This window comes from Herpailurus yagouaroundi, unplaced genomic scaffold (genome assembly GCF_014898765.1).
Source record: "Herpailurus yagouaroundi ecotype Mexico unplaced genomic scaffold, PumYag 206, whole genome shotgun sequence".
NCBI lineage: Eukaryota > Metazoa > Chordata > Mammalia > Carnivora > Felidae > Herpailurus > Herpailurus yagouaroundi.
In genome coordinates, this window is record NW_024412437.1 from 7,875,558 (window position 1) to 7,901,972 (window position 26,415).

General features: G+C 47.5%; 1 long non-coding RNA gene across 2 annotated transcripts in view; it reads right to left on the bottom strand.

Annotated features, from left to right (window-relative positions):
• Window positions 1–1,632: 1,632 nt before the first annotated feature.
• LOC121015363 (uncharacterized) overlaps window positions 1,633–26,415 on the bottom strand; it is a 337,292-nt gene continuing 312,509 nt past the window's right edge. The window contains exons 4-5 of one of the 2 annotated variants that reach the window (XR_005783797.1): window positions 3,060–3,393; window positions 1,633–2,734 (exon numbers count right to left, since the gene is read on the bottom strand). This is a non-coding gene — a long non-coding RNA (uncharacterized LOC121015363). Of the gene's footprint in view, window positions 3,394–26,415 lie in introns of both variants that reach the window. The other variant, XR_005783796.1, reaches the window with a different exon arrangement.

Genomic DNA, 26,415 nt, shown 5'->3' on the forward strand with positions numbered 1-26,415 from the left:
TTTCAAAATTAACCCAGAGGCTCAAAAGGTTGAGGAAAATTTCCCAATGCCTTTTAGCTGGTTTTTGGTTTAAAACCCAGTTTTCTTCTGAAATCCTTGAATTTCCGCTGCAGGATAAACAACATACCTTTAAGCCCCCTTCAGTTTACTCCAGAGGCCAATGTGCCCTGCTGATTTATTTACAGATTTTTGGGATGCTCTTCTCTCCACCATGAAATGTTGCGGAAGCCCAGGAACTAGGGACAGGGGGAGGAGGAAAAAAAAAAAAAAAAAAAAAAAAAAAACAACATATTGTTGCAACCCCCTCCTTCTCCTTGATCATTAATTGTATCCTGCTGGGAGCTCTCCCGTGCACTCTGGGTGAGCATGTGTCAAACACATTTCCCTCTTCCCTGCACTTGCCAAGGGTGTGTTAGCCTCTTAGTGTTGGAACCCCCTCCTTGGGACATGGAGAAAGTCGGACCAGAGGAAGGAGGGGGAGGAGAAGATCACAGGCGTGCGGCAGGCCAGGGTCAGGCTCTGGGCTGGAGCCTGCAAGTTCGAACTTCCTCCATGGACGGAGGGTGGGGGTGATCAGGTCTTCTGTGGTGACCAGCTGGAGGCTGGGGAGGCAGAAGGGACCCACTACGGTGCCCGGAAGCTAGGAGGCTGCAAACTCACTTGGGGTTCTCCTTAAATGATGGGGTAGCAATCCTTTGTCTAACTCCGCCTCCACTCGTTCTGAGGCCCCCGGACAATCCCAGCAGCCAAATGTGGCTGCTTCTCCCAGCTGTTTTGAATTCTTCTGAGAGCAGGATAAGCAGAAAAATCCTTCCTGGATATTTATTTGCCCCAGAGGGCAACAAGGTACATGACCAAGGGGCCGGGAACAGTCTATTGGGTTCTATCAAGGGAAGGAACATTCACAGTCTGGGGGGCCTGGAAGCTCCACTGGGGTTTCTGCCGTTTTTGGCTCCCACGGAAGAGTCTTGCCCCTCAGAGCTGCTCCCCACGCTGAAGCGTGAGACTCAGGTCAGTCTTAGCAATTCTGCTCAAGGAATTGTAGGCGTAGGGTTGTCCTCTGTCACCGGGCTTAGTCCTCTCTTCCCTTCAGCCCCAGCCATGTGGAAAGGCTTCCGATTACTCTGGTAGATCACAGCTGGCTCGCAGAGAGGCTGCTTCTCCAAGACACGGGAGGACCGGCGACCTTCTCCCCGGATCAGGAGAGGCTGCCAGCCAGCTTTCGTTCGGCTTCACCGTGACTTTGGCTCTTTGCAGTATCATGCATGATGCCTTCAACCCCGCATCGGTCCCATCCCCGCATTGTCCTCGGCGAAGCTGTACAAGTTGCTGCAAAGCGGTCATTACTAGCTGGTGCCCGTGGCAGGACTACCGAGCAGACAGGCTTACAGGCGGACACGACTTGACCCACACCTCATTGGCTGCAGGACCCGTCCTCTCTGAACAGCTTGAGCTTCAGGCTACCCGTCCCTGTTTATTTTTAAAGGATGGAGAGAGAGGGGCCCCTGGGGGGTTCAGTCGGTTAAGCGCCTGCCTTCTGCTCAGGTCACCATCTCCCGGTTTGTGAGCTCAAGCCTCGCATTGGGCTCTGTGCTGTCAGTGCCGAGCCCGCTTTGGATCCTCTCTCTCTCTCTGTCTCTCTTTACCCCTCCCCAGCTCATGCTCTCTCTGTGTGTCTCTCAAAAATAAACCTAAAAAAGTTATTTAAAGAGAAAAGGTTGAATGAGAACATGCGTGTGAAACACAAACACTGTGAGGGCACGTGGTCTGCAAGAGATCTCATGTGTTACCGCAAAGAAAGTGAAAAATGGCAAGAGTGAGATCTGGAAGCTCATGTTGCCTGGGCCACACTCACCAGCGCCACCTCCCAGCCAGGATGCCCCCCTCCTCCGCTTTCAGGTTGTGTCCTCTCTGGGTCACATATGTCCACGAGCCACAGACTTTTCACTATCCCATGAAAACTCAGCCCAAATGGAGACAAGGCAGAAAAAAAAAAAAAGGAGAAGAAGAAGAAGAAAAGAAAAAAGCCAAAGTGTGGCTCTCCGTGGACCCTTGCTTAACTTGCGTTCGGCACGCTGCCCACTTGTGCACGAACAGGCACAGCTGTTCCTCCCGCCACGCTCAGCCCCAGCGTCTTGGATGTCCCCGCAGGCCGGCCTCTCGAACCCAAGTCACAACTGGCTCCTCGAGGCAGCCCGAGGCCCGACAGCACCTGGAAAGAAAACTCTCCTCCCTGTTGAAAATGCGCAGGGCCCCCTCTGCCCCGGTCCCTGCCACTCCCCCAACATTGTCCTACTACTGTTTCCGTGTAGCGCATCTGGCCAAAGCAAACAGCTCTCTGGAGCCGATCTCCAGCAAGCAGCTGCAATTCAGAGTTGGCAGACTGTTTCAGGAAGCCTCGGCCTTCCCCCCGCTCGCCCTACGAGCTCTCCTGGAGGACACGAGAAACGGGGCCTAACCTTTTAATTAGCCCTTGCACAGAGCCTGACCCCCTTCTCTGCAGGGACCGGACCTCCCCCTCCACTCTTCCGCCGTGGTCCTCACCCATCTTCCACGTGCCGGGTGCCCAAGGACTGGGATTCGTTTCGGTCCTCTTGAGAAAAAGAAGAGTGTGCTATGCACATGGGAGGGTGGGGGCAGATATGAGGCTCACGGGTCGGAACGCGTCTTATTATCCTATAGTCATGGTTCTCTGCCTGAGTCTGCGGTTTGGGGATGGATGCGGGTCTCGAATCTGGGAATAATAGGAAAAGGAAGAATCGGAAGAACAAAGGGTGGAAGAAGATGGAGGGATGGACAAGAGGAAGGATTTTTAGCACCTTGGTAGGTTAAGTCACGTGAAAAGCGTTTAACGTGGGTTTTCTCCTTTAAAATCTGTAAGGCCATGGATATTGATTTTCCCCATTTTATGTGTCAGACTTTGGGGATTGCTCAAGGTCACGGTTGGTAAAAGGCGGAGCCACAGCAAGAACACGAGTCTTTGGGCTCCAGACATGGAAGCTTTCCATCACCTTCTGCTGTTGCCCAGTAGTTTGGGGATTCCTCTAGAATGTACTTACTTGGTCCCATCGCCTGGCATAATGCAACCGTAGGCTCCACCAGTCTGGAATGCGTCATTTCGGCTAAGAGTGACAGTCCCTCGTTTTGGGGTTTTGAAGAGTTACTTGGCAGTGGCTCTGGTGATAGTAAGGAGGGGGAGTGGCAGTGGCAGCAGGGGTGGTGGTTGTCATGGTGGATTGGTGAATGGGTAACTGCAGTGTGGAAGACGGTGGGGACAGTGGCCGTATCGATGATGGTGATGCTGATGGTCGTGGTGATGATGTTGCTGGTGATGCTGATGGTGGTGGTGTTGATGGTGCCTGTGGCGGTGGCAATGACGGTGATGGCACGCCCCTATTGTCACGAGTGGTGGCAGTGAAAATGACACAAGACATAAATAAACCAGGTAACTGGCCTTCTCTGTCTCTAAAATCCTTCCTCGTACCTCCCTCCCGTCTTCTGATGTTTTAATTTTGTAAAAAGTGGCCAGAGTTCTGAAACCTTTGTTTTTGGTAGCAGCATCTGTAAGATGATATGACCGCCTTTTTATTTATTTGTCTTTGAAAGGAGGTAAGGGAAACAGCTTCCCCTATTTAAATAAAACACAGAGTCCCCAAGGCCTTAAAACTGGAAGCCAAGTCTCCAGGTGGGGCGGGGGTGCTGACCAAGCAGAGCCAGGACCTCTCCTGAGTTTCCTCTTTCCCTTGCCCTCCTCTCCCTCTGACTCTCGCAGCCACGACTATGTCAGCCCAGCACCGAGTTACCGTTCAGTCCTCAGAGTTCCAGCCCAAGTGTGGCCAGCCATCTGCCCCGCTTGCTTTCCCTTAGCCCCGCCGAAAGACAGAAATGTTAATGACACAAAGAGGAGATAGAGACACACAGAGAAACTGAGAAAAGAACACCAAAGGAAAATAAACAAAGAAAACACAGGAAGTTTAGCGAGCATCCAGATTACAAAGCTTATTTTTCTGAACCTTCACAGCTAGCTCATTCCCAGGCCCCCTGGCCGTGTCTCCGTCCGCAGCTTGTCTGCTGTGTTGAAGGTGCTGGGACAATTTAAGAGGATTTGCATGCTCCCCGAAGTTCCTGACTGTCTCCATGTGGAAAGGGTCCCAGCACATTCTTCTGGTCACCTTGTGCTGGTGCAACCCACACAGAGATCGCGAACCCCGGCCACCCACCCAGGGTGCTCCCGGGCAGCCCCCTTCGCCCAGATGCCCAGCAACACGGCAGTTGCCACCGAAATGAGTGAATGCACCCTTTAGGGGACCGGCTCGGCCTTTGTGGTTGGCCTAACAGTGTAACAACCTCGTAAGTGCAGAATCACTTTGCAGTGAAGTTAATTTCACCCATGAGGTTACAGCGAGGCCACCTCCCAGTAAGAGGCAGGACGGAAGAGCTTGGTGCCGGGGACTGCCTTCAGCCATCTTTCTGGTTCCCTGCTGATGGCAACATTATGGACAAAAGATACAAGAACACAACAGACTTAAAGCTCAAAGGAGAACAATTCAAAACTCCCTGGGGCTGCAAACTGAGTCGCTTTATTTTATTTTTTTTTTAAATGTTTATTTATTTTTGAGAGAGAGAGAGAGAGAGAGAGACAGAGCATGAGCAGGAGGGGGCCAGAGAGAGAGAGGGAGACACAGAATCAGAAGCAGGCTCTGGGCTTTGAGCTATCAGCACAGAGCCCAATGCGGGGCTCGAACTCACGAACCGTGAGATCATGACCTGAGCCAAAGTCGGATGCTTGACTGACTGAGACACCTAGGGGCCCCCGAGTCACTTGAATAACAACTGAAATTCCTTGGGAAGCCTTAGGCAGCCCACTTTTCCTTTCTGTTAGTGCTGCGTCCCTGGGCAGTCTGAAGGAGATGTCTACACTTCTTACAAACAGCCGGTCCTAGCTCTGGGGGTGTCAGCCAACTCCCTAGTCAGGGATGCCCCTCCTGGGGAAGGGGATGCCAGTCTGAGGGTCCTGCAGGACCCCAAGCTCCCTCGCCCAGCTCCCCCAAACCTCACACTTTTTTTCCAGGCCCGCTCCCTTTCAGCCTTCACCCAGTGGCTCCCCCTACGGCTTCTTCTAGAAACACTTTGATAAAAGGACACAAGGAAAAGAGGGAGACAACGCCTGGGAAGGATATCTGGCACATGTTTTTCTTTGCCGTTCAAGTAACAACTTCTGCCTGGTCAGTTTGGACCGCAGATTCTATTTGTTTTGCTAGCCTCCTATCATATTCCCATCCCAGGGGTGGGGTGGGCTGATAGTTTCTTTCAAGGCTGTACTAAAAATTCCAGCCTCCCTCATGATTCTAGCCTCCAGGATTAGCAGTGCAGGCAGCCTGTCCCTCTTTGTCGCTCACAGGATGGGGTCGCTCACAGCCTCCCCGGGAGGGGGGGGGTGCAGGGGGAGGCCTTGAAGCATTTGGAGATGCGGGAGGCACAGGACATGCCCCTTCTCTCCTATCTCTCAAATGTGTTGAGGGAGGATTGCAATTGTCTCTTTTTAGCAGAAACCCCGGGACAAAACTAATTCTCCCCCAGGCCTATCACTCCCTGCCTCACAACGGTTCCTAATCTTTCTGCAGAAGTTGAGCTGTTTCCACGCCTCAGCCCCCAGCCGCCCCTGTGGTTTTTCTCCGTCCCTCCTGAGTGAGGCTGGAGTTTACAGGGAGGGAAGACGAAGACGGGGGCTCGAAGGGTTAAGTTAGCCCGGCTTTGGAAGAAGAACAACGGCATTCCCCTGATCCCAGATGGAGAATACTGAATAACTCCCTCGGGCAAGTCAGCATGTTTGGTTATCTTGGAGTGCGTACTGGGGCTAACTCATCCTGGCCAGTCCTTCCGGATGCAGCCTTGCTCAGAATCAAGCCTTATACAGGAGTGTTATTCCCCGGGGCTGCCTCCTCCCCGGCTGATAAAGAGTTTCATCATGGATGATTCAAGAGGTTGAGATTCAAGCTCTGGAGATAGCTAATGAGGCCTCCAGCGCCCAGCTGACCTCACTTTCAAGCTGTTGACAGGTTCAGTCAGGCTGGCCAAACAGCATCCCAACGACGCCAAGACAAATGATCTCCAGCGCCTGCACCCCTCCGTGTCTCCAAGTCCTCCTCCTGGATTGCTGTCCACCTCCAAGACACCCCGTGGACCCTCTCCAGATGGCCCTTGCTCCACAGGCAGATGAGTAGGCCCAGGTGGATCAGGCCGATTCTGCTCTCCAAGCCCACATCACTGGCTGCCCAGAGCTTGACATGGATCCTCATGGACCCTTCTTACTTCCTCCCAAATTCTCCTTCCCACTCAGTCTGTTAGGGGCCTGGGTAGGTGTTTTTTTGCATCTTGGATCACTTTAAAAAGCATGCAGTGGGCCCAGTCTTCTTGTGGACAGAGACTTGAAAGTAGGTGAGGGACACACACACACACACACATATACACACACACGCACACACACACACACAGCAGCGCAGTCCAGCCTGTGCTCCAGCCAGGGCTAGGATGGGAAACGGAGGCCTCCTTCTCAACCACATGGCCAGTGGCACTGAGAGCCCCCAGTTCCTGGGAATGGTCACCTCCTCAGATCCTGAGTAGGGGACTGAAAGAAGACAGACGGCAAGGCTGCACCGGTATCCACGTGGTGGGTGCCAGACAGACTGGCCCAGGACACAGCATTTTCTCCATAACTTCTAGAGTTAAGCATCGCTTTGGAAACATTGGAAGGGACGGAAAGTCCTGGGGTGTGTGAGGAGGGACCATACCCCTCCCCTCCACCCCACACAGCCAACTCTTGGGGGCCAGGGCTCAAACTAATATGCAACTTGGGCTGTGTCCATACTGGGCTCAAAGCTGAGGCTGAAAAGGCTCCAATCCTCGTGTGGCAATTCAGTCCACAGAGTTAGACCCAGGGGCGTCAGTAATAATAACAAACCACACTCCCTGACTGCTGCGTGATAACTTTGTCCTTCTTGAAATGCTTTTCCTGTACATTGCCTGATCCTCATGTCATGTCTATGAGTTCTATATTGTTACCCCTCTCTCCTTTACAGGGGAAGAAATTTGGGATAGTGATGAGCAGAATGAGGACACTAACCTTGGACCTTTGACCCCAGATCCTTGGCTTCTCCCTTGAAGAATGCATTTAATTGTACTGGGAAATGGATAATACTTTACAGCAACGTGAGGAATTGAAGACTGATAGGCACAATGATGAGATTAACAAAGACAAGGTAACAAGAGAGTGGAAGACATTTTCCTTTTAAGAATTTTTTTAATTGGGGCGCCTGGGTAGCTCAGTCCGTTGGGCAGCCAACCTCGGCTCAGGTCATGATCTCGAGGTTGGTGAGTTTGAGCCCCACGTCGGGCTCCGTGCTGACAGCTTGGGGCCTGGAGCCTGCTTTGGATTCTGTGTCTCCTTCTCTCTCTGCCCCTCCCTCGTGTCTCTCAGAAATAATAAATGAACAAACTTAAAAAAAAAGAATTTTTTAAATTGCTTTACTTCAGCGTGGTGGCAATTTAACTATTCATTACTTTATGCATTTAGTCCATGGTTATTGTATAAAAATGTTTAAATACTGATTAAAAAAAAAGAAAAAACTAATGGTGCCTGGGTGGCTCAGTCGGATGAGTATCCAACTGACTCTTGAGTTCCGCTCAGGTCATAATCTCAAGGTCATGAGATCGAGCCCCACATTGGGCTTTAAGCTGGGTACGGAGCCTGCTTAAGATTCTCTCCCTCTCTCTCTCTCTCTATCTCTCTCTCTCCCTCCACTGCTTGGCTTGTGCTCTTTCTCTTGAAAAAAAGAAAAAAAAAGAAAAGAGAAACTACTAATTTCAGTTCCAGCAACGGGATGTATGTACGTAGATACATACACATCCTTGTCCAGTTGAGTTGTTCTTTGTGTATATCATTATTAATTATAAAGATCATATATTAATAAGTATTAATTATGTATTTCTATCTCCACATGCCTTCATTTTTACTTAGAAAACCTAGAAAAATTCTGGAACTATGTGTCCATGTCAGTAAATAAATCCATATGATTTTTTAATGATTTCCTAGTGTTTCATTGTATTGATATTATTGGACACTGAACATTGTTTTCATTTTTTTATAATTGCAAATCATGCTGTAAAGAAACCTCTTAGGCACGCATCTTTGTGCAGCTGTCGATTATTTCCTCAAGATGAATTCCTGGAAATGGAAGAACTTGGTTAAAACACACCTTCAAGGTTTTGGATGTATGTTGCCAAAAAGTGTGCCTTTTTGTAATCCCGGCAGCCACATCTGGGGGTTGGAAGGCTTAGTCAGAGAACGTGTGAGCAGGAGACAATGGCTGCAGTGGGGGGGGGGGGGTCAGAGTGCAAGCCATGTTTGCGGGGGACCTTGGGTGACATTAAGTAAAGACTGGACTTTGATTTATAAGGATTAGAGACTTAGGTTTTGAGCAGAGATGGACTTGGCCAGAAATGGCAAAAACAGGAGGAGAAACTGACCCAGCATAGAGCCCTGGTGCAGGTGGGGAAAAAATGGGAGTACTGAGATGGTCTGCATCCATGTGACAGAGAGACAGATTGGGAAGTGAGGAGGGGAGGGAAGGGGAGAAGAAGGAGAAGAGAAAGAAGGAGGGGGAGGAGAAAGAGGGGGAGTAGGAAAGTGAGGGGGTTGAGAGTCATGTCGTATGTGGGAGTAAAGATGATACAAAGCTTTTGAATCTGAGCATTGGGAGGGATGCTAGCAACGCTCCAAGAAAATGGGAAATTTTAAGGGAAAGTCAAATTTGTTTTGAATGGTTTGATGGGCCACATCCATGCAAAGCTGTCTCTCAGAGCTGGCTGCTTAGGAGGGTGACCTGGTTTAGAGGCAGGTTTAGAGCCAGACTCCGAGTTCACAGTTAAGGCTGCAGGAGTAGATGACACTGCAAGAAGTGAAGAGAAGTATAAAGAAAGGACCAAGGACAGATCCAACTTCAACTGGAGGAAAGAAAAGAGCCAAAAAAGATGGTCAAGATGAGTCAATAGAGAGGAAGAAAGAGGACATGGAACCTTGGCCTATGGGGCCCTAAGAGGAGAGATTTAGAGGAGGGGTAGTTGAACATGATGCAGAGAAGTCACCCAGAAAAACATGGAGAAGGAGCCATTCATTTGACCCCACTGGTGAGCTCCTCATGGAATAAGAGAGAAGGCATCACTCAACTGGCCACGAGTCTGGGAGGAGCTCGGTCTGAGCCTTTGCTAAGGGCAAAGATGGGAGTGAAACAAAACAGAGTTCATCGGGCCATGAACAAGAGGAACCTTCATAGGCTGAGTCCAACCAGGAATGTTCCCACCCTTCAAAGCCTGATTGAGGGGATGGTGTGGGGGAGCAGTCTTTTTTGTGAATTATCTAAATGAATGCATAGCATATAAGACGGGCACACAATGAAACAGGATGCACAACTCATGCTGTGTTTAAGGCAGTGGTACCGTGGTAGCCCAATTACTCTTTGTTTTTTTAACATAGAATTCCAACCCAGAAAAAGAAAGGGAGCATCCTATTCCATATTATGGGCAAAATTTCCTCCCTCTTCATTCAACAAAATAGTAAAGGTCTTTGGGCTGACACAAATGCCACCCTCCCTCTTAAAACAAAAGTCTCAGTTACAAAAACAAAACAAAACAAAACACATTATTCTCCCAGAGAAGCTGGGCATTCTGTTGCGATCCCCATGCCTTGGTTCTCTCTGGAGGCAGTTCCCTCCGTTATGTCCCTCCACCCCCATTTTCAGAAGGCGGGGGGCAGCCCGTCAGCTGAATCCCTTCTGCTCTGCTTGCCTCCTCCAGGACTCAATTGAGGGCACGCACCAGGCAGAACAAAACAGTGGCAATTGATGACAAATGGGCTGAGCTGCCCCCACATCCCCCTCCCCATTCCCTGTTACCATGGAGACACCAGCCAGCCGAAGCCAAGAGATCAGGAAATATCCATAAAGGACAGTCTGGTGAACACAGGTGTTTAGGGAATCAATATGAGCCAACAAGAACCTTTAGTCTATTGAGGGTTGGAGGGGGACTGGGGACGAAGTAACACAGGTGGGCTTTGCCCTTGGGACCAGGAGCCTCTTTTCTCACCACTGAGAGTTGCATCGTTCTGATACATGTTGATGCCATACGTGGAAAGCTCTAGTTGTTTTCAGTGCCCATTTCTTCTTCCTTTTTCTACTTCACCCACAAGTCTGAATAATGGATACATGCACAAGAAGCCTTGAGATCTGGCAGAATATTTAGAAGACTTGGTCACTGGAACCTCCTTCAATCACTTTGGAAAATAGACGGGACCTGTATACCGACAAAGGATTCTCCCCACTCTCTCCTGTTGGGAGAAACAGTAAACACCTCCTCGAAACTGACAGGCAGAAAGGCATCTTTTTAAAAGATATTGTGGTTTATCCTTCGCTATTAGTTTTCTGTATAACAGGAAGCTAACAGTCAAATATTAACTGGAGCTGTATCACAGCTCAGTAGGTCTAGTGGACATTACTTTCCCCAAACTGTCATCAAACGTAAAAATGGGAGGAAAGAACCTTCTCAGGTACTCCTACTTAAAAAAAAATGTAAATAGAATGTTCCTATTTAGGTACTTTGAGCTCAGTCATCTGCATTGTTCTAATTCTAGGTACCTGCCATGATTCTTATAACAAGACACTCACAGCACTCACCTCTGCAGCTGGAGGACAGATTGAGCCGATTGTTCTAGACTTTCACAACATTGCTTTGTCACTGCAGTAGCCGTGAGGATCAAGACCAGGATTTTTGCAGTTGGTTTTGTGGAGCATGAGTTGCCAAAGAACTAGCAGGGTTCACTGCTTGCAGAAGGTACTCAAAACATGCTGGTTGGTTGAACACTGGAAAATTCTAAGCCTCGCTATACTAGAAATTACAGCTGAATCCCTAAGAGTTCTTTTTCCTCCATTGTATAATCCCATTGCATGGGATTTAAATAGAGATTGACTCCACCCAGCTGCAGGGTCGGATCAATCAGCGATTTGATTCTGATCCTCCTGCCACAATGTTTGGTTGAGGTAAATGAAGTCTATGCCAATCAACACACAGCATTTTCCTGAGTCCTGGGGGAAACTTTGCCAGGACTTTTGAGAGAGTAAGTTCTTAACTGTGTCAGGGAGAACCACCAAAGCCTCACTCCTGGAGAACATTGAAGATGACAATCCTAGAGCTTTAAACATTTTGCCACCCTGAAGGAAATTGGCCTGAAGATAAAGACGGCACCAATGAAGACAGAGCAAGGTCAAAACAAAACCAGTCCTGATGACTTAATTAATCTGTTGGATCAAACCAACCGTGAATTCCACTTTATCCATTCTTTTTCCAATGGGCTAGGCCAATAAATCCCTTCTGTTGTTTAAGCTATTTTGAGATGGGCTGTCTTTTTGTTTACATGTTTTCTTTCCAAAACAAAGAGTCCTAATAAATTGTTTAAAATTTTTTAATTAATTAAAAAATTTTTTAATTGTTTAAAAATTTCTAAAAGTGACAAGCAACCTAACCAACATACTTACCCAAACTGTCATCTGTTTGACAATTTTGCCCTTAATGACAAACAAAAACAAGTTTTGACGATCTGAAGTCTGAGATTACAAATGAAATCTCCTCTTTGGAGAGGTACAAACTGGTGAATGACCAAACTGTGTCACCAGCTTGTGCTGTCCAAGGTATCCAAGCACAGTCCACTCTTGACAGTTCTTGTTAAAAGGTGGGGGAAAAGTCAGGGGAGACAGCGAACATTTTTAGTGCACTGTATGTTCTACGAAAAGCAGATCCATTTTTATATGTAGCTAAAGCTAATATTTAAATGAATTTGCATTCTCTGAGCATTAACGTGGACCATTGTGAAGAATGATGTTGCAAGTGCTCAAGCATTCCAGAAACCGATAAGGAATTTGAATTAGAAATTAATAATATAATATGTCGATATTTTAGGCATTCTATTGGAATTAAACTATTTGTCATATAGCTGAAAAGAACATGTTAACTCATCATTGGTCTGCAAGAAAGACCCCCTAATTACTCTGACCAGATACACAAGGGAAAGTACTGAGAAGTTAATGCCAAATACTCTTTTTGGAGACTTAGTGATTTACTGGCTGTATTCTGCTAATCCAAGGATGAAGCTGTTCTTTGTTCTTTGACTCCCCGCAACTGCAGAGTTAAGAAAATAGGAGAAGCTCAAGAAATAATGGACAGATGGATGGACGGATGGATAGATGGATGGATGGATGTAAGGCTGACGGGTGGAGCTCTCCATGAAAAGAACACTGATCCACACCACATCATCAAGTCTGAAACATTCCTTCCAAAGGCGGGAACCCATCTCTAATTCTGTGATTGCTGGTCCAAAACACATTCTTCAATAGCATCCATCCACACCCAGGTTCTGTAATCTTCACCACTTCAGGTATCTCAGCAAATCTGATGATGGAAAACTACCTCTTGTGTCTCAGCCTTGCAGGGCCTTAGCATCCAACTAACACGTACACCTCTTTCTCTTTTTTTTCCTTCTCAAATGAGGACTTACATGTGCCTTAGAGTCATTGAATTCCAACCAAACTGTCGACTCCTCAAACTCTGTTAATAGAAACACCGTTTTCCTCATCAAAGCCCCAAATTAGGAAATCATCATTGTTCCTTACTTCCTACTTGCCCCCCACATGCAACTTGTAAGCCCTGAAGAGCCCACCTGCTCATTGGTTTTCACCTTGCCCCCTCCTTTCTTTGTCTACCCCCACCTCCTAGTTCAGGTTTTCATTAATGTGTCACTTAAACAATGTAATTGCATTTTATTTGATCTCCTTATTTCTGGTCCCCCTCTCATGCTTTTCTATCTTATCCATCACTAGAAAATACGATACTGTTCCAAAAGAATCACCCTTCCCCCCCACCCAATTGAAGCCTTACACAAGATGGAAAAAAACAAGGTTTCTTCACATAAAGCTAGAACAGGGGTAGAGGAGCAGGTGATGCGTTGCCCTCCATGACAGTCCCTTGGTAGCCCTGTGACACCCTACAGCTGAAGCCTCCCTCCTGCTGCTGCCACTGGTGCCTTCCAGGAAAAGGCCGCTGAACAGATGCTGAGAGCATAGAACTTCAGATTGTCAAAGAGTGTGGTGTCCTTTCATCCTCACTGGCCTAGGATCCCTTCTAGAGCCTTGAAGCAATAGGAAGTATTCCTTTTTCCCCATCTCTGGATCTCATGGTGTCAACCAGATATACACCATTTCTGACTCTGAGCTGATTTTTTCTACAGAGAATCAGGCTTGTGTTTGGGACAAGGCTAGGGAATGGTCACCATTCTGTTGGCAACTTACCCTTGTCTCCTCATCTCTTTCCCAGGGACCAAAACAATCCTATCATACCCCTCCAGATAGACAGATTGAAATGGATATGTAATTTATATATTTACATATATTATATTTATATCAAATTTAAATTACATGTACACACACACACACACACACACTCCTGGGAGTTTCACCGACCCACCAATTTATCAGATACGACCAGTAGTGGGCTATTGCTTTAGTCCGTGTTTATAAACATGTGTTTTCCCAGGGGAGACTTAGGGGTCAGAGTCAACATTTCACTCCCCTCTTTCAGTATCTAGTTAACCGGTTCTGTTGAGATTACCTTCTATTTTTTTTTTTTAACGTTTATTTATTTTTGAGACAGAGAGAGACAGAGCATGAACAGGGGAGGGTCAGAGAGAGAGGGAGACACAGAATCGGAAACAGGCTCCAGGCTCTGAGCCATCAGCCCAGAGCCCGACGCGGGGCTCGAACTCACGGACCATGAGATCGTGACCTGAGCTGAAGTCGACCGCTTAACCAACTGAGCCACCAGGCACCCTGAGATTACCTTCTAAATATTTCTCATGTCTGTCACCTCTGGCCATCTCCATTGTTCATCACCCTACTTTAGGCCCTCATCATCTAATGCTTGGACTGGTGCAGTAGCCTTCTGATAGACCTCTCCACCTCCCAAATCATCCCCTTCCTTTCCATTTGCTCTTCCCATTATAGTTGGAAAATATATACATGGCCATTTTTTTTACTCCTCAGCTTAAAACTTTTCAGTGGTTCCTTTTGGTCTAGAGATAGAAAGTCAACCGTATTCGTAACCCGGTCCTGCTTCCGTAGTGGTTTCCTGTACAACTGTCTTCCCAGTTGTACACTCTTCCCACTCTTTTGAGCTGTGGTTAAGTCCCCCTATCTGCATTTGGGGGGCTTCAGAAGACATGGCCATGTCAGAACATGAGCCGGTCCCATGGCCAGAACTGCTCAGTCCTGAATAGGCATTCGATCATTGTTGGGTCAATGAGTTTTCTCACCGGGAATTCTATGCCATGTCCGACCGGAGAATGCTTCCCGCCTATGCTGTCTGCTATGCTTCACGCTAACCTGCTGTGAGACAGAATGGTGGAGCCAGCACACACGGAAAGTGAGAAGTGACGCCAGAGAGGGGGACTGACCACAATCAAACCTCTGGTGCTAGCTGCTCCCCTCCGCGGGCAGGTGCATCGCTGTGCGACTCTTCCTGGGATCCCATGAGCTACCCCAGCATTCTTCCTTTCAGTTCTCTTTTGCCGCGTGCTAATCGGAGTTGGGCTTCCAACGTCTGCAGCCAACCGTCCTAGCTATGCAGCCCCCCTTACAGGTCAGCCCCTGGAGCCCAGGGCTGTGACTTTGTCATCTCTGCTACCCTCAATGCCCATTCAGCGCTGGCACTCAAAGCTTGTGGAACAAAGAACCGATCTGGTGCCGAATAGAAGTTTCCAGGGCTGCCTTGTTAGCTCATCACCAAAGAGAAGATTAAGAATGATTTAATTCAAGAGACACCCACAGCATTCACCTCCTCCGTGCTTCCTGGAGTAGCCACACCTTCTCTCCGGAGAAAGTTTCCGGTATCACAGCGACCACAGCAGGGGTGATGCCTACCACCGCCCTGCGCATGCGCAACCCCGCGCTATCCTCCCGGCAATCCAGCTGGGTGGCGCTCTCATCAGGACCATCTCCACGTGTACAGCTGGACATACGGAGGCCCAGAGAGAGGAAACGACTGGCCCGATGTCCGTGACCTTGCAGCCCCACGGGGTTCTGCCGGACTCCAAAGTCAGTGCTCCTACCAGTTTCCCGGCCTTGCCTTCTCGTCGGATTTCCCGAACGGATTGGCTCTGTGTTTAGACCAGAAGAATCCCCAGAGCGTGAGCCTGTGTTTCAGATGGTGCCAGGGGTGGGAAGAAATCCCCGCGAGCACCCGCGGAGAGGCGAATGGTCATGTTCTGTGCCGCAGTCAGACCGGGCCGCCGGTACAGCTAGCAGAGACCGCACGGGGCCGGGGACACTTGATTTTCCAAGAGGGTCCCAGGTGTGGGACACAAGGCGCCCCTCCCGCAGTCAGCACGTCCCCTCCCTCCGCAGAAAGGTGCTTTGAAGAGCTGACACACTGCGGAAAGCGCCGACGACACATCGCAGACGGAGCGGACGAGAGAGGGGCCCCCGAGGTGGGTAACGAAGAGTTAAGGCTGCAGCTGCCAGTGCGTGTGCTGTGGAGTTATGTTCAAACTGTTCCCACTGGAGACCGAGTCAGCTGTCATCAGAGAACAAAGAATCCCCCAGAGCCGCTCAAGTTATGTCACACCCGGGAAGCCCTGAGAGCTCCCTGATTAGGATTTCTAAATCAGCCCCATCGAGGCCTGAAGCACAAAGCTGCGGAACAATACGCCGGCCACATTCACACAGTCCCAGTCCGGCCTGGCTGCCCGCCTCCCCGCCACCGCCCCTCCCACGGGGCCTCAGAGGCCACTTCACCTCCATTGGGAAAATCCTGTGCCGTCGAAAGCCCCCCGGCGGTGGCTGCGTCCAGAGAGCTTCGGCCGCAGGGGGGTGGGGGGCTTTGTCGCGCGGGGTCTCCGCCTGCAGTCAGGGGCAGGGGCTATTCCTCAGGTGTGTCTTTGGCGGCATAAAGGGGGATCTGGTGCAAGGGCTGGGGGTGGGGGGGGGGGACCCTGCAGGCACAGCAGAGGCCTCAATCTGGGAGCGCAGATTCTGCTGTTCGTGTTTCATTCCATGCAGGTCTAGGTGACCAGGGCTTAGTGCTGGAATCCTGGGATCCCCACCCTGGATGCTCAGCCCCAAGCCTGAGAAGGCCTCTCAGATACCAGTGAGCCATGGGCCATGGCGTTGGGCCATGACCGCTGGCCAGAGGATTTCTTATTATCCGCAGACACTGCGGTGAGGCGAGGCAGTAGATCTCCAAAGCACCTTGAATTCGGAGTTTTGACTTAACGCCCATGTAAGGATATTCGTAAAATCGTTCCGGTTGTGAGTGCTATTGAAACTTCTTTTGTTCAGTGTAAATGCTTTAAGAACACCAAACTGTTACAACGTTGAATTGCATAGATTTTAAAATTCTGGGATTAAAAAAAAAAAAAAAAAGGCAGGCTGAATATCTCAAATTCTGAGGATTCTTGGTTTTCAATCAAACATTTTTCCTTTTTAGGGGCACCGGGGTGGCTCAGTCGGTTGAGAGTCTGACTTCGGCTCAGGTCATGATCTCACAGCTCGTGAGTTCAAGCCCCACGTGGGGCTCTGTGCTGACAGCTCAGAGCCTGGAGCTTCGGATTCTGTGTCTTCCTCTCTCTCTCTCTGCCCCGCCCCCTCCCCCGCTCACGCTCTGTCTCTGTCTGTCTCAAATATAAATAAACATTAAAAAATTTTTAAAAAAAAATTTTTTTTTCCTTTTTTTTCTACCAAGAGTCAAAGTCATTGCCTGGGACTGCCTTTTACTTCCAGGTGTCATGGGGTCATTAACAAGGAGGATTTGGGGAGCTTGAGCTCTGAGGGGAGGCTGAAGCTGTGCCTGGGGGTTCTGGCCGTCCCCTCCTCTGTGCCTGCGTCAGCCCTGGGATCTGAGGGTTAGCTCCGTGAGAGGCTCCGACACTTACGGGCCCACCTGGAGCCAGGCCTGGGGAAAGCTGTGCCCCACGTTCTCCCGCCACACCTCCTCCCACCGACTGGAGTCACAAGGGGATACACTTGCATCATCAGGTGCCCGCGCCACTTTTCCGAAAGAGATCGTGGAAGAAGGCATGGCTGGACTCCCAGACCACCCCTCATCCAGCCGTGAGATCTGAAAGCCAGAGCGAAAAGGATCACAGTCCTTTGCGGCAGAGCGGTTCAAATACGTTCTGTTATCAAATGCAGACGCTTCTTAAGGAAGCAGAGTGCATCTCGCAGGTGAGCAGACCAAATGTGCCGTAGCTCCAGGACTTTCTCAGAAGTGTCTATCTAGGGTGGCACAGCCCATCACAGAGTCCAGACCCAGCCAACACCCTGGTATCGGTAACGCCTGCCGATACAGGACGCTTCTTACGTGTTCAGCATTGCGTACAATTAGTGCCGTAGCATTGATGCCTGTTGTGGTGAGGAGAAATAAATAGCACACAGAGCAAAACACTGACAGAGTCACAATTTGAGCCCAGGTCCGGCTGCCCCCAGGACCACATCACTGAGTTTCCTGGACTCCTTCCCCTCAATTGTGTGCCATCAAAATGGAAGAGTCTTTGATGCAACACAGTTCCCCTTTCTCCTTCTGTCCTCTCGCTGCTCCGGATGGGTGGAAGGAGCCAGAAGCGTCACCACCAGGGGACAGGCTTCACTGGGGTGGCAGGAAGGGCAAGGGGGCAGTAGCCAGCCCGTCAGGTGAGGCAGTGGTTCTGCTGAGCACCTTAGGCCAATCACCTACCTTCTCTGAGCCTCAGTGTCTTCCCGTGGGAAAGTCTGGAGGTGGCACCGATCTCACTGATGGCTTGGGGATCCACGGGAGAAACTTGCATAGAAGCGTCTGACCCATTGTACGTGTCCTGTGAATGTCAGTGTCTCACCTCTTCCTTCCGCGAGGATAAAGGTAGCTGTTAACCCTGATCTCAAATCACTCTGCTCCGGGTGAACAGCCTCCCCCAAACGGTGCCACTTTCTATGCTCTTTTTTTGGACCATCGTTTATTCTCCTTTCACACCTTCTTGAATCCTGGCGGGACTGACTGACAAGAAAAGTTGCCTGAAGATGAGCCAAAGAAACAAAGAAAAAGAAGGAAAAGAAAAGAATGATGACGTGGTCGTGTAATGATGTCACCGATTCATTTTAAGACTTGGAAATAAGTAAACTGGGGTGGGGGGGTGGAAAGATGCCCCTTTGAACCTAACACATTAGGTTCAAACTGTTCTGTTTCTTTCCTAAGCTGGAGTATAAGTCTGATTTTAGCAGAAATGCCTGTGAGCTCATCACCACTGTCTCTGGATCTGAGGCAGAGGCACCGAATGAGAGAAGGGGACTTGTTGAATGCAGGTCAGTCTAACACTAGCGATCAAGACAGTGGTTGCGAGATGCAGTTAGCGGCCTTCCCACTTTCCTCCAAAGTCTTTTTAAGTTAGTTGTTCTGTGTATGGTGGTCTACATAGGGTTGTCGGGCTGGAGACTGGGGGCCTTGACCGGAGAGGGCAGCACTGTGTTCTGAAGTTATTGGTATCTTCAGCGACACTTAAGATGTCTGGTGGGCTGAAGGAATGAGTGAAGAATGAATGAATGAACGACAAGCACATCCCAAATCAAGATTTTCTCTACCTACAACTCACTCTTGCCCAATGATATCAGAGTATTGTCAAATACCTTTTTCTAGATTTCATTTTTAAATGTCAGCTCAGAGGCACCCAGATGGCTCAGTCAGTTAAGTGTCCGACTCTCGATTTTGGCTCAGGTCACGATCTCACAGTTTGTGAGTTGGAGCCTCGTGTTGGGCTCCACACTGGCTGTTGGGAGCCTGCTTGGGATTCTCTCTCTCTCACTCTCTCTCTCTCTCTCTGCCTCTCCCCTGCTCTCTCTCTCAAAATAAATAAACTTTTTAAAAGTTTATTTAAAAAAATAAAAAGTGTCAGCTCAGCTCTTGAAACTAGAGAAAAAAATTTTTTTAATTTATTTTGAGGAAGAGCCGGAGAGCAGGGGAGAGGCAGAGAGAGAGAGAGAGAGAGAGAGAGGAAGACATAGAATCCCAAGCAGGTGCCACACTGTCAGAACAGAGCCTGATGTGGAGCTCGATATCATGAAGCATGAAATCATGATCTGAGCCAAAACCAAGAGTTGGACGGTCAACCTACTGAGCCATCCAGGTGCCCCAAAACTAGAGAAACTTCCAAGTTGATGTTGGCGGATGCCAAAAAAAGGCATCAAAAATGACTGACGCACCTTAATGACTGGCAGGAGAGAAGAGATGTGTCATGCTTGGCCCGAAGCTGGGGATGGGGGGATGTGTCAAGCCTGGAAAGAAGGATGAATAACAGATCTGAGTAAGACCAGATTGTTGAAAACCCACCAGCGACATGGTGGTGTTCATGGTGTTCATGGTGTTCATGGGGGGTGTAGAGTTGAAGGCCTCACGGGGCGAGACAATGTGTGGTGTTGTTCAAAGAGCTGGGGCTTTAAAATCAGACAACAGGGAGTCCGAATTCAAGTTCTGCCACTTACTGGGTAGGAAAGTTCCATTTTCCTCACCTATAAGGTGTGGAAACAAGTACCTACCCTTTACACAAGGCTGTCGTGGGAAGGAGATGATATAGAATGTGTATATGGAGCCTGGCGCAAGGAGACGCTCAGCAAGGGTAAGACTATACGGTGAACTAAGGCACGGGCTGAAGGAAGCAATGGGCTGAAGGAAGCGGACCACAGCCAGGGCGCAGGGGGTTACGATCTGTGGCCATAACCACCGTTCCCTAGGTAAGAACGCTAGGCTGAAAAGTATGTCTTAATTATGACATTAAACCCAGTAAGGGAAAGAAAGGAAACTTCTAGTAGCTCAGGGGAAGTAGGAAATGGACAAATACCCAGGAAGGATCACCTGCGGGGCACTGGCTTAGCCTGGGAGAGGCCTCTCTCGTGGCCACCGGGGCTCTGGAGGCTGGGGCAGTCCACGTACAGACTGTGAAACGCAGCACACTTGCTCTAGTCGTTACTGTCTTCCTGGTCGGTACCTGTTCTCACTCCCCACTTCCCAGAACCCCGGGATTTCACATTATCTCCCTCTCCCTGATAGAAAGCCTGCTCCCCGAACATTTCATTCATTCTCTGATGCCAAAGCATGGCTGACAGGTGACAATTTAAAATATAAACCCACCCCGTAGTCATTTATATTGGAAAGCTAATTTAATAAGAAAGTTGATTTAGCAAACGTTTTGGGACTCCAGTTCACTGCGAGCACTCGGGCACTGAGGATACGGAGTGGGGACCAGTGCTTTGCTCCTGCCTTAATGTCATGGTGTGCTAGCTGGGCCACCTCCCATGGCCTGACATTGGAGCCCCCCAGACATGCCCACTCCTCCAAAGGGTAAAGAACACCCTGTCCAAAGTCCCCTTCAGTGGGTTTCTCCAGCCCATGGGCAGAAAGAGGAAGCCAGAGACTGGAGGTCTGGTCGTTCTTGCTCTTTCGTGCTTATCCTGTGACCTTGGGCCAGTCAGCTTTGCTCTCTATGCTTCACTTTCTCTTCAGAAAAGCCAAGAGATCCCTTTTAGTGCCAACATTTCAGGCATTAAATGAGATGGCCATCACACTGGCTCAGAGAACCACTTTGTTCTTGTGCAAAATTATACATTAATATAATTAATATTAGATATCACCAAATAAACTATAGGATATATTATGCATCAAAAAATTGTATATTAATATAACATAATCATTTATATTTTCTATAAAATTTTATATAAATATATAATTTATATATTAATATAATTATCTGTTATATATACACATATATATACACAACACGCATATATATGTATCTGTGTACTTGCCATCTTATTTAATTATATACATGTATTATGTATGTATATATGTCACATATGTTCATAGACATGTATATGCACACATAGAGTTAAAATAGTTAAGAATCAATGTTCTAAATCACAGAATATCTTCTCCATAAAAAAAGGACACACACAGTGCAGTTAGATCCAGGGAACATGTTCGTTGCTCTTCGGACAGTGTCATTATTTTAGAGCTAGGCCCGGAGGGGACGTGGGGACCTGAAATCATTTCCCTGGCTCCAGTCCAAACAGGGCTCAGTGAGGACTCTTCCAGACTTACTACCCCCATGAGCACCAATTATCCCTTGTGTGTACTTGAGCATTGCTTTTTGTTTCTGGGCTGAAAGGAAATGTTGCATTTAGATACAAATGTAAAATTAGTAAATGAATCAGGGAGCATCAATATCAAAATTAATGATAATGATAATGGTGAATGACAATGAAGTTCTCTCCAGGCAGTGAGTAGAATGTTTGAAAAGAAGTTTCTGCTGCCTGTGCCAGAGACAGGCCTGGATGGGGCCATCATTCTTGGACTCACAGAATGTCCAGATTGGAAGGGAACTTAAAACTTAGCCAATTCCAAAGAGCCCAAATGTCCGTCAACTGATGAATGGATAAAGATGTGGTTTATATACACAATGGAATACTACTTGGCAATGAGAAAGAATGAAATCCTGCCATTTGCAGCAACGTGGATGGAACTGGAGGGTATTATGCTAAGCGAAATAAGTCAGGCAGAGAAAGACAGATATCATATGTTTTCACTCATATGTAGATCCTGAGAAACTTAACAGAAGACCATGGGCGAAGGGAAGAAAGAAATAGTTACAGAGGGAGGGAGGCAAACCATAAGAGACTCTTAAATACAGAGAACAAAATGAGGGTTGAGGGGACGCGGGCAGAGGGGAAATGGGTGATAGGCACCGAGGAGGGCACTTGTTGGGATGAGCACTGGGTGTTGTACGTAAGCGATGAATCATTGGAATCTACACCCAAAACCAAGAGCGCGCTGTAGACACTGTATGTTAGTTAACTTGACAATACATTATTTTAGAAAAAAAAAAACAAACAAACACAACAACAACAACAAAAAAGCAGCCAATTCCACCCCACTTGACAGGCAAGCAGGTCGTCTGGACCCATCATCCAAATAATAGTTGATTGCCTCTCCTGACTCACAGGCAACCGGTCCAATTCACCAAGTGAACACAAGAGGACCCGGGCCAAGCAGATTCTACCTTCGAGGGCTGGGGGAATAAGGACACAGAGAGCAAGATGTGATTCCAGTTAGCAGGGGGAGCTGAGTGAGGAGGTGAAAAAGTGGAGTCTAGGCTGGGTCAGCACGGGGCCAGCCACGGTCATGGGCACAACGTTATGGTGCAGCAGAAACCACGAGTGCACGCAGCAAAGCAACTCTGCAGAGGGCTTGGGAAGCAGATCTATCAGCAAAGCAGAAATGAGAGAGCATTGGCCTTTGAGATGTGAGAGCGAGCGGGAGGGAGAGCCGAGCCCTCGGGGTTCACGAGGCCCAGCAGTACTGGGCTCCCAGGGCAAACCAGGTCAAGGGCAAGCAAAATCCTCTAGAGGCACCAGTAGTAAAGAAGCATGTTACTAGTTCTAAATTAAAATTGACACCTGCAGACTGTGAGCATTTCAATAAATTACCCTTAACGTCATCATCTCAGACTCATTCAGTACTTGTATCGTCCATGTGTTAGGTTATAACCTCTGGAGACGAGGGGGCCATTTCTATTTGTTTTCCATAGTACAAGGACATGTTTACAACTCGGGAGTGTTTTTTTTTTTAAGCATCATATTGCAAAAATTAGATAGGATTTTATCAATTAGAGAGTGTACTGATCTTGCCTGCTCTGTCGACCTGCTTTTGACTCTTTAAACTCTATGCATGTTCCAGTTATAACAGCCCAACCTGGAAACTATCCAAATGTCCATCCACAGCAGAATGGAAAAATAAATTGTGGTATTTTCACACAATGGGATATTTTACCACAATGAGAATAAACAGTCTATGATTCTCTGCAACAATCAGACTGGATGACAGGAAGCCTGAGACAAAACCACACACGTACTGCGCGATTTCATTTATATGAGGTTCAGAAATAAGCCTTGCAAGCTGATAGTGTTAAAAGTCAAGATAAGGGCTTCCCTTGGTGGGAAGCAGGGAGGAGCCACTGGAAGGAAGCCTGAAGGGGCTTCTAAGTTTCTGTTTCTTAATCCCAGTGCTGGTTACAAAGGTGTGCTCGGCTCGTGAAATTCATCAAGCCGCTCGCCTTTGTAATTTGAGCACTATTCTATAGGGATATTATTATACTTCAATAAAAAAGCAAAGAACTGCATGTATGACTGTGGTAAACATAAACTAATACGTAGGAAAATTTATAGATTTTACAAAGCACGTTTGACGTGAATGGTATTAGTACTCCGTACTATCGTTCTGAAACGTTGAGCCAAAGAACATCATAACAAACCACTTCATTAGAACGCTTGCTTTAGAAAACTGTGGTTTTTAACTTCAGGTTGTAAATTCTGTCCTAGGAGGTTGTTCTCAACCCATGCACCTTACTGGGAAGTAATTCATTATGACATCCCCAACTCAGCTCTAACTGGACCTTTACAAAATGGGTGCAGATTTTCTTAAACCTAGAAGCAGAGCTAAAGATGTTTCTTCTTATTTAAAAAAAGGATATATATTTAAGTATAAAATAGTTATCTAATTCAATTGAGAGAAACAATATCAATTTCAACGCTTCCTTGTGATAAACCAAAACCTGCCTGAGATTTTTTTCCTAATGTATTCCCTGGGCCATCTTCTCCCCACCTGTTCTAAGCCCAATTCAACCCAGTTTGAAACGGAGGCATAAACATCCAGGGTAATGCCTGATTCATGCAACATTCCTCCAGAATAAATTGTGTCTCGACGTTTGAGTTCTTAGAAAGCTAAGAGCAAATAAATGCATTATTTGTGCATTGGTGCAGGTAAGCGGATAACAAACACAGAGAAGTTTCCATGAGCCTACTTAGAGGCACTCAACCTTTTAATGGCAACCAGGGACTTTCACCGCAGAGACGAACCTTTTATCTTTCAAAAGAAAAGTCTCAAAATTTCTATTATCCCATCACTTTCACAAAGCTACCTTTTAACCTTCTATGCCTTGGAAGATGAATTTCCTTGTTCGAACATTAACGTTTTTCTATTAAAGCCAGTCCTCTTAAAAAAAAAAAAAAAGTAGGCTCTTAAAGTTAATTGAGTTCAAAGTGGGATTTTTTTTTTCCATTTTAAGTGGTAATCACCTCCACTGCTGCTTAACTCTGAGATCACGGATCAGCTTCCCCTCAGCTAAGCATCTTCTCAGGAGGGCAGTGGGTACTGCAGTGGGTTCTGAGGGGCCGTGGAGGGTTTGGATGTGACTCTTCTACTTAGCCCAATTGTGCTCAAATTTGCGTGTGCATAAGGATCTTATGGCTTTCTTGGATGATCTTAAGGCTTTCTTAGCCTTCATTCCCCCCTTCTCACATCTGTTCCTGGTAATCAGGTTCCCATTACCTAGGGCAGGTGATATCAGCTAAGATGTAAAAGAAGGGCAATGTGATCAAAGTACTTCATACTAGCGTGTGAATGACTGATGCCATTGAGCAATTTTTGAGCAGTGCCTAGAGGTAAAAGTGTCCCTGGGCCAGTCACAGGCCCATTCTCTGATCTCTTCTAGTCCCTCCACATCGTACCTGAAAGATGTCCCACTTATCATCCTAAAATCGGCCATCCCACTTGGAAGCCACACCCACCCCTTGCCAGGATCTCACTGACATACTCCTCTTTCACATCCAGAACTAGCCACTGTCTAATCTGAATTCCTGAAAGTGAGTGCTGCTAAAATCGTGTGACTCCAACACAACCTGGTGTGCTAGTATTTCTTCACTTAAACCCTGGAAAGATTTGACGCAGCTTGTCCACAAAAATGCTACAATTTCTCTCATTTTTCCCCCTATTTTCCCTCCTTGCCCATATTTCTAAGTCTGTTGGAGGCCATCCCATTTCCCCAAACCAATTATATAATTGGATTATAATTATAATAGAAAATATTATAATATATTATAATAGAAAATATATACTTATTTATAATCATAATAGAAAATTATATATAGAAAATATATAATTTTATATATTATAATAGAAAATAGCAAAGACGTTCCCAGCTGTCAACATAAAAGTAGTTACCAGCCTGACTGCCACGGAGCTCGTCCTACACACACACAGACCTGGGAGGGGCTCGATGGCGTGTCCTGTCCCCTCAAGTCTGGGGTCGTCCCCTCCTCTTCAAGTTGGGGTCTTCCTATTTCCCTCACATCTCATCTTTGGAAATGTCAAGCAGCAAAGCACACTACTGCTAAAACCACGTACAGGACGGACGAACGGAAAGCGACGTTGAAGCAGACTCACGTCACTTTTCAAATGGGGAAAAAGACCATCGTGCACTTTCTGGACTAGTCCCAGTACCCATGGTACCTCTGAAAGAGAGGTCCAAGACCTGGGGTCCAGCCTGCATTTGTCCACTCCATTCCGCCACGGCTGCTGAGTGACGCCTCCCACGCGCACACACATCACGAATCAGCACTAGATGGGGGCAGGGGACGTGACAAAGGTAAACCAGAGACAAACCCTGTGTTCCAGGACCCTGTAGTTTCTGAGAGGAAAGAACGTACCAGGAGTCACGTTTACTTATGGTAGACAACGGGAAGCACAACGAAAGAGGTAAAAAACATACAGTAAAACTTTGGATCGCGAGTAACTTGTTCTGCGAGTGTTCCACGAGACGAGCAAGGATTTCTAATAAATATTAACTTGCTCGAGTGAGGTCTTGCAATACAAGTAGCCAAATGTCATGTGATCACAACTGAGCCAGTGGTTCTTGTCTCTCTCTCTCTCTCTCTCTCTCTCTCTGCACTAAATACAGTATATGACAAGAGTTTATTAATACTGTACCATAGTCAACATCCCTGTGAGTGTATACAATGGCCCCCACGTAGAACAATATTCCATTGAGCCAACAGACAGCAGTGATTCCATTAGTGACAGTGAAAGTCGTCCTACACAATATCCCTCCTCTCTCTGGTCTCCCTCGCACCAGCCAGGAAGGTTTTCAAAGGTAAGTGCAGGCTAATTTATGTTTCTTTATATTTTTTAATCATCTTTATTATTTTGTATTATATTACAGCGTTGTAATCATTTTCATGCGAATATTTTTGGGTCGTGGAATGAATCACCCGAGTTTCCATTATTTCTTATGGGGAAATTCGCTTTGATACACAAGTGCTTTGGATTACAAGCATGCTTCTGGAACAAATTACGCTCGCAAGCCAAGGTTTTACCATGTATATACATATGAGAAGTCAGGGAAAGAAAAGTGTTCTTCGGATAAAGAGAGTCAGCGAGACAAAATCCGAGCTGGTTTTTAAAGGCTCG